This window comes from Tupaia chinensis, unplaced genomic scaffold (assembly GCF_000334495.1).
Source record: "Tupaia chinensis unplaced genomic scaffold, TupChi_1.0 Scaffold000144_1, whole genome shotgun sequence".
Classification (NCBI taxonomy): Eukaryota; Metazoa; Chordata; class Mammalia; order Scandentia; family Tupaiidae; genus Tupaia; species Tupaia belangeri.
Genome location: NW_006159614.1, coordinates 1,382,810 through 1,389,614, shown reverse-complemented (window position 1 = coordinate 1,389,614; position 6,805 = coordinate 1,382,810).

The window sequence follows — 6,805 nt, the reverse complement described above, 5'->3', positions numbered from 1 at the left end:
CTTTGTGTGTGTGTGTGTGTGTGTGTGTGGGTGGGTGGGTGGGTGGGTGTGCCATAAGGCAGATGCACTTATCAGAGAGACACAGATACAGTGAGAGGGAAAGTGAGAAATCACCCCCGCCCCTCCGGGGGGATTCATCATTAATCCCTTCTCCTGGGATATTGGGCATGCACACACACACACAAACACACACACATGCCTGTTATAATTTCAAGCTGTCAGGTCTGGGACTTGAACTGTGGTTTGTCCTGTGCGAGTCCAGTATCTTAACCACCATGCTCCCTGCTAACTCCATTTAAATTGGCAAACCGAAATCATCAGACTTCCCTCCCTGATGTTCTTGGGTCTCCTTAAATCAGTTGAAGATCTGAACAGAACAAAAAGGCTGGCCCTTCCCTGCATCATGACTTTCAAAATGAGATATCAGCTTTTCTCCTGCTTTTTGAATTGAAGTAAAAGATCATCTTTTTCTGAGTCTTGAGCTTGTGAGTCTATGGACTGGAACTTCATCATTGATCCTGGTTCTCAGACTTTGGACTCTCCTGGGTCTTCAGTTGGCAACTCACCCTGCAAATCTACAAATCAGTCAACATCCTGCCAATTCCTACAATAAGCCTCTTGGTCTGTTTCTCTGGAAAAACTTAACTAATGTAATTTTACTTTTAGATGCCTTATGAGCAAAGATTGATCACTACTCAATATTCTATCTCCTTTTCCACACTGGTTCCCCAGGTAAATTTTAGCACATATTGAATGAAAGGGGAAAAGAAATTAATTTGTATGAGTGTGTGTATACATGAGCAGTTCACATAGAGAATTTCTGCCAATGTAGAGGATTATATTTAAATTCTTTCTCTCTCTCTCTCTCTCCTCTTTTAGTGTGCATCTAAAGTATTCATATGTGTTTGTTTTCTACCACTTACAGTCATTAATCACTCTCTTGGGCTGTTTTCTGGAGTTTTCCATCTAAGATATGCTACAAGATTGATCGCCTCAAATTCTCTACTTCAGCTTTCCTTCTTTTCCAAGTTTGGATTGGACTTGGGTCAACCCTGGGTCAGAAAGATATTAGGTTAGTCTTTTCAGATTGTGTTCAGATCCATATATCAAAAACAAACTAAAATTGAGATGGCTTTCTTTGGCTGCCCTCTCAAACCAGTTGACCTCTTAAGATTTTTTTCCAGTTGTAGTTTCCTCTTTGCACTCTGTCTACACAGTTTTATGTTGAAAGTGCTACAGGAAATCATTTCTTAAAGCCTCAAAGCCCTACACAGACATCAGCTTCTTTCATTCCTTTTCAAGTCAAGATAACTAAGTGCTCCCCAAGTTTTGGAGTGACATGGTAGTACCGCGTTAGATATAGTATGGTGCTAGAGCCAGCTCACGGCTAGGCACCAGGTTCTTCCCTCAGAGCTCTGTGACTTTGTGTGACTGCTGAACTCCGCTGATGAACATCACATGGCCTACCTTGAGGATATAGAGAACAGGTGGCATAGGATTTGGAAAATAATGTGTGAACTGGCAACTACTATACATAGGTATTACTTTTATTCATTTTCTAATTGTCAGTAATTATTTACAACTCCATTTCTCCCACTTTACATTTCCATAATAAATTAACCATTTCTAGTACTCTTGATATTGGACAGTGAATATACATACGAAAACCTCTAAGCATATCTGGTTTAATTATTCTCCAGTGTTTGGTTGTACGTGAACGTATATGATGCCATTTCAATGGCATTTGTGATGAAAACATGACCCAGAAGTTTAATGCCAGAGCTTCTCCTGGCCTCTCCATTTCACACATGCAGCGTGGACAGTGTCACACTGGGGATTTCAGGGTGATAAGCAGATTGCCACAGAGATCTTAAGTCTTCACAACAGAGATAAGGCATGGAAAGTTTTGAAGCATTAAGGCATGTAAAGAAAAACTGCAAGATTTAAATAAGTTGACTCACTTTAAGTTGAAGAAGAATTTAAAAGCAGAACTTACAAAAATGGAAGAATTATTTACCTGAGAAAATGATAGAAAATCTAGAGATCAGGGTTCTCACCCTGTGTCTATGGTGAAATAGGAGTGGGATTTGGAGTAAATTTTCTAGCTTCAGTAAAGGGTTCTCAACTTTTAAAAGAAAAAAAATAAGATGTTATTTCTCTAAGATCTATAAGACCTTCCTAGCAATAAGCTCTTTTTTCTTAAAGAATTATTTTATTTAACCTTATTTATTTATTTATATTTGGCCAGAAAGGGACAGAGTGAGAGAGATGGACAGAGAGAGAGAGAGAGAGAGAGAGAGAGAGAGAGAGAAAGTGAGAAAGCAAACTGTCAGGTCTGGGACTTGAACCACAGTTGGCCATATGGGAGTCCAGGACCCTTAACCACATTGCCACCTGCCAGCCTTAAACCATAACCTCTTAAATCTGATGTTCTATCCCTGCTTTCTATTTGTAGGACCGCCACAGTAACTCAGAAAAAAATCCAGCTTCCTCTTTGTTTCTTGTATTTAAACTTGCAGCCACGCTTCTATGGGAATGAAAAGAATTGATCCTACAGCACGTTACAATGGAGCCAATCATTCAAAACAAAACCAGTGCCTACCCCTCCACAAAGCTTATTTTCTTACTGTCTGGTAAAGATGTTGGGCCAGTTTAAGTCCAGGAAACTGTATGTATGGACATATATTCAATCCTTTCAATATCAACAGTACAATTTGGAAGGTAGATCATAACTTCCATTTATTAAATTATACTCAGCACTTTCACACTCACCTCAACTGAGTCTTTACAACAGTGCTATGACAAAGGTAGCAGCTTCATGTCAGAGGGTACATGACTAACTGGGAGACAGGTCTCAATTCTGATTGGCTGTTGAATTTTCATATGATGTCATATTATCACAGTTTGAAAGAGCCTTTCATATGAAAGCCAGTGTGTTAATGTTTTTTTTTTTCTTGGTCATCCTTCAAGAGTGCTGCTCATATTTCCTTCTTTTTAGTTTTCTACCTAAGCTCTGAAAGTTATGAAAACCTCACATGGGATGGTGACAGCAATACGACCAAAAAGACTTCCACTATAGAATTGCCATGTTTTCTTTATTGCAAAATTTCCCATTCACAGCTTGGATCTAACTGGATTCTCACTCTTTTCCAAATTGTTTTCAATATCTTGAAAGGCCAAATGACAGAAGAGAGACTTCGAAGATTTTGATTTTACTTAGGACACTCCAGTGTGTGTAAGAATTTTCAATTGATAATAATAAAATAAATTAATGCAAAAAGGAACAAAGTATCATTTTGACCCTGCAGAGGAGTCCCATTGATGTACTTTTCATGATTTTAGTGTTTTCATCTTACAAGTATCTCCTTAAGCCATATGTAGGCGTTATATAAACAACGTTAGAAATCACTCTGGAAAACAGTTTATTTCAAATAAGAAGAAATTAAAACCATGCTGTTAAATATTTCCCTTGATCTTTCAAATCCTCTCTGTCAGAATTCCTGCCTTATGTCTGCATGTTCTCTCCTTTCCTATTCACAGACACCCAGTTGTCTTTTTAAAAATCTCCTGAAATTCTTCTTGACACTGAAAGTATTTTAGCTTCATTAGAGAGGGGCAGTCTCTTGATCAATGTATAAAGTGTATATCAGTGCCATTTTCACAAACACGCACACACTCAAATGTCCTAAGATTCATTTTAGAGTATAGGGCAAGATAGCATTTTGTTTTAGCCAACATTCTAGCTACAGGCCAATGATGAGTAACTGTTTGATCTTTCATGGGTGGTTACAACTTCTCAACCACTGCGTGAGGAGTCCTCCAAGTGCATGTGTGAGGGTCAATGGCCTTAGTCTTCAGCACCAGTGCCCACTGGCAGTGCCCTGACCCACTCGCTCCAGTGCTTTAGGGCAGTGGTCTTCAAGTCTAGCTGCATGCTGGAAGCCCTGAGGACTCTGAGAACTGGTGCCAAGGTTTTTTGCCAGATCAGTTGAATCTCAATCCTTCAGTGTATGGCTCAGGAAATTGTTTTTAAAAAGCTTCAGAACTCTCTTTATAAGCCAAATGATGTATAGCGATCAAATATTTTTAAAAATAATAAGAATAAAAAAGAAAAAAAATCCTCAGAGTTTATTCCAAAGTGTAGCCAAGTGGAGACCCTCTCCTTTGCTACGGGAGCCAACACAGGTTGCCGCTGTCAGTAACGATCCCTTCAGGAGGCTTCCCTGCCAGTGCTTTCCACTGGCTACCTCCACTTCTGCTTCTCCCACCTTGTCCATGTCCTTGTCCATGGAGCCTGATGCTGACTGTGGAGTGTGCTGGTCTGTGCCATGGGCCATCTCAAGTGCTGTTCTGGTCTCATGTCAGCAATCATTGTCCTCGAGTGGGCAGGGCCTGTCCTCTCCGTAGCAAGATTACTTATTAAAACACAAGCTCTAGGGGCTTGGGTCTCCTTTCCTATTGTTACTCATAATATTGCCACTCTGGTATTTAATGCTGCTTCTTGAGTCCATTTAGATAACTGTTGTTAATAGTTTCCCTTAAGAACTTGTACTTCTTTTTCAATAAGAGGGTTTTTTAAAATAATTATTTATGTATTATTATTATTTTAATTTGCTATGAGGCATGTGCACTCACCAGAGAGAGACACAGTGAAAGAGAAGGAAAGTGAGAAAGCAAGTCACCAGGTCGGGGACCCAGACTCAAGCAGTCCTTGAAAATGGTGACAGGGACCCTTTGTTTGTAAAGAGTTTTTTTTTTCACATGGGAGTCCAGTGCCTTAACCACCATGCCACCTGCTGGCCTCAACATCTTTAACTTAGTATCATGCAACATTCCTCTCTGATCGTCTGTGAATACCTTTATGTAACGCCGTGCCCACTGGCTTTATTTTCCCTTGAAGTGAATAATTGACTCAACTACTGTATTTCCCAAGCATTCGAAGGACACTTACTACCTCCACCCCTTCTCATCCCACTGTTCCAATTCTGGCGTAAATTGTTCACCACCATGTTCTAGGGCTGCCTTTTCCCTAAGATTTATTTGGTCTTTAGCAAAAGGAACTTTTAACAGTTCATCTGGACAATCCCCAGTTTCACAGAATAACCCTTTTCCCACGTCCCTTGGGGCATATACGTATTCATGAATATGTTCAGTTCAATTTCCATGTGCATAAGAAACAAGGCCTAAAGGACAGTTGCTGTCACTTTACAAATAATCTCAGTAAGTGCGTGATGAGTGGGTGGAATCAGAGCAGTGTTCACTGAGGCAGTCAGCAATGAAACCCTCAAACTCTACTCATTATGATGTTCAGAGTGGTGGGTTGGAGTGTCTGAAGAACAGGAACTAAATTTTATATACCTTTTGCCGTCTTTCCAATTTTCCCCATTCTACAATCCCTTCTATGTATGCCTGGGAGGGGGGTGGCCCAGGGCCTCTCCAGAAGTCCATGCTGGCCAGATCTGGGAGGCTCAGATGCACAAGCTCACCTGGAACCCCTGGACCTTTTGCTGTCTTTCCAATTTTACCCCATTTTGCAATCCCTTCTATGTATGCCTGGGAGGGGGGTGGCCCAGGGCCTCTCCAGAAGTCCATGCTGGCCAGATCTGGGAGGCTCAGATGCACAAGCTCACCTGGAACCCCTGGCTCCTCTGCAGACTGACTGTGATAATCAATGTTGCCGTGACAAGTAAGCAACAAATTAGGCATGAATGCCATGGCTCAGTGAACAGAAGTCATGTTCACCCTCAATGTGTAAATCCATTTAGCTTAATATCTGGCTGCCTCAGATGCAGTTAAGTCCCTGACAAGTTAAAAGGATGCTTGACAGGTATACCTGCTCCTCCTTGGGGACACAGTGAGATGGGGGAAGGTGGGAGAGATAAGTAGAGGAGGAGAAACTGAGTCCTTTGGAGTTTCATTTACAAGCTGTTTACGAAAAAGATCGCATGTCTGAACTCGTGTATCGAGTGGCACTACCTTCCACCTGTGTTCCACGCATGGCCGTCTCTGTGTTGTCCCCAGCCCCATCTTACTGTTATCTGGCTTAGAGAGGAAATAGCTATCTTCCTTCCCAAAGACCCGTTAGAAATCAGTAATGCAAGGGAGCCCCTGGGCCAGCCTGCTGGCCACTCGTTCCTTATGAATCATCGGGCAATTTTTTAGTTTGACAATTGCGCCTCATATATTTTAATATCGGTTTTGAAAGAAGAAAGCGGGGAACTTCCTTTTCTTTACAGCTCTCTGTAATTTCAACTTGCTCTTTACTTATGTATGAAGTCGACTTGGGTGGAAAGGTTAGAGGCAGATGAATTTCCAGTTTCAGAGGCTCAGAAAGGCCAATAAAGTGTGCAATAATCTTAATGCTAAGGTTTCATGGAGCTGAAAGTATGTTTTATATTCATGGATGACACTCCTTGAAAATGGTGACAGGGACCTTGTGTGGTAAGGAGGTTTTTCCTTTCATTTTTCTTGCACTCTATTCCCTATTTAGAATCTTCCAGACAATTGTATAAAACAAAATAAAAACAAGAGCCCATCATGATTTGAAAGGTTTCCTAATACTTTCAAGTCAATGAGTGAAGAACCTAAGTTTGTTTAATTTTAAGCTTTTCTAAGCCAATCAGTCTCAAAATAGCTGACTACTTATCTAACCCCACAATCTTCTTACCTATAAACTCTGTTCTTCTTAATTTTTTAAAAATTAAAATGTATTTATTTATTTCTCTGATGAGAGAGGGAGGGGAGAGAGAGAGAAGCAGGCATCCTCAACAGGATCTTCATGCAACCTTTCACTGGGATCCCTTGC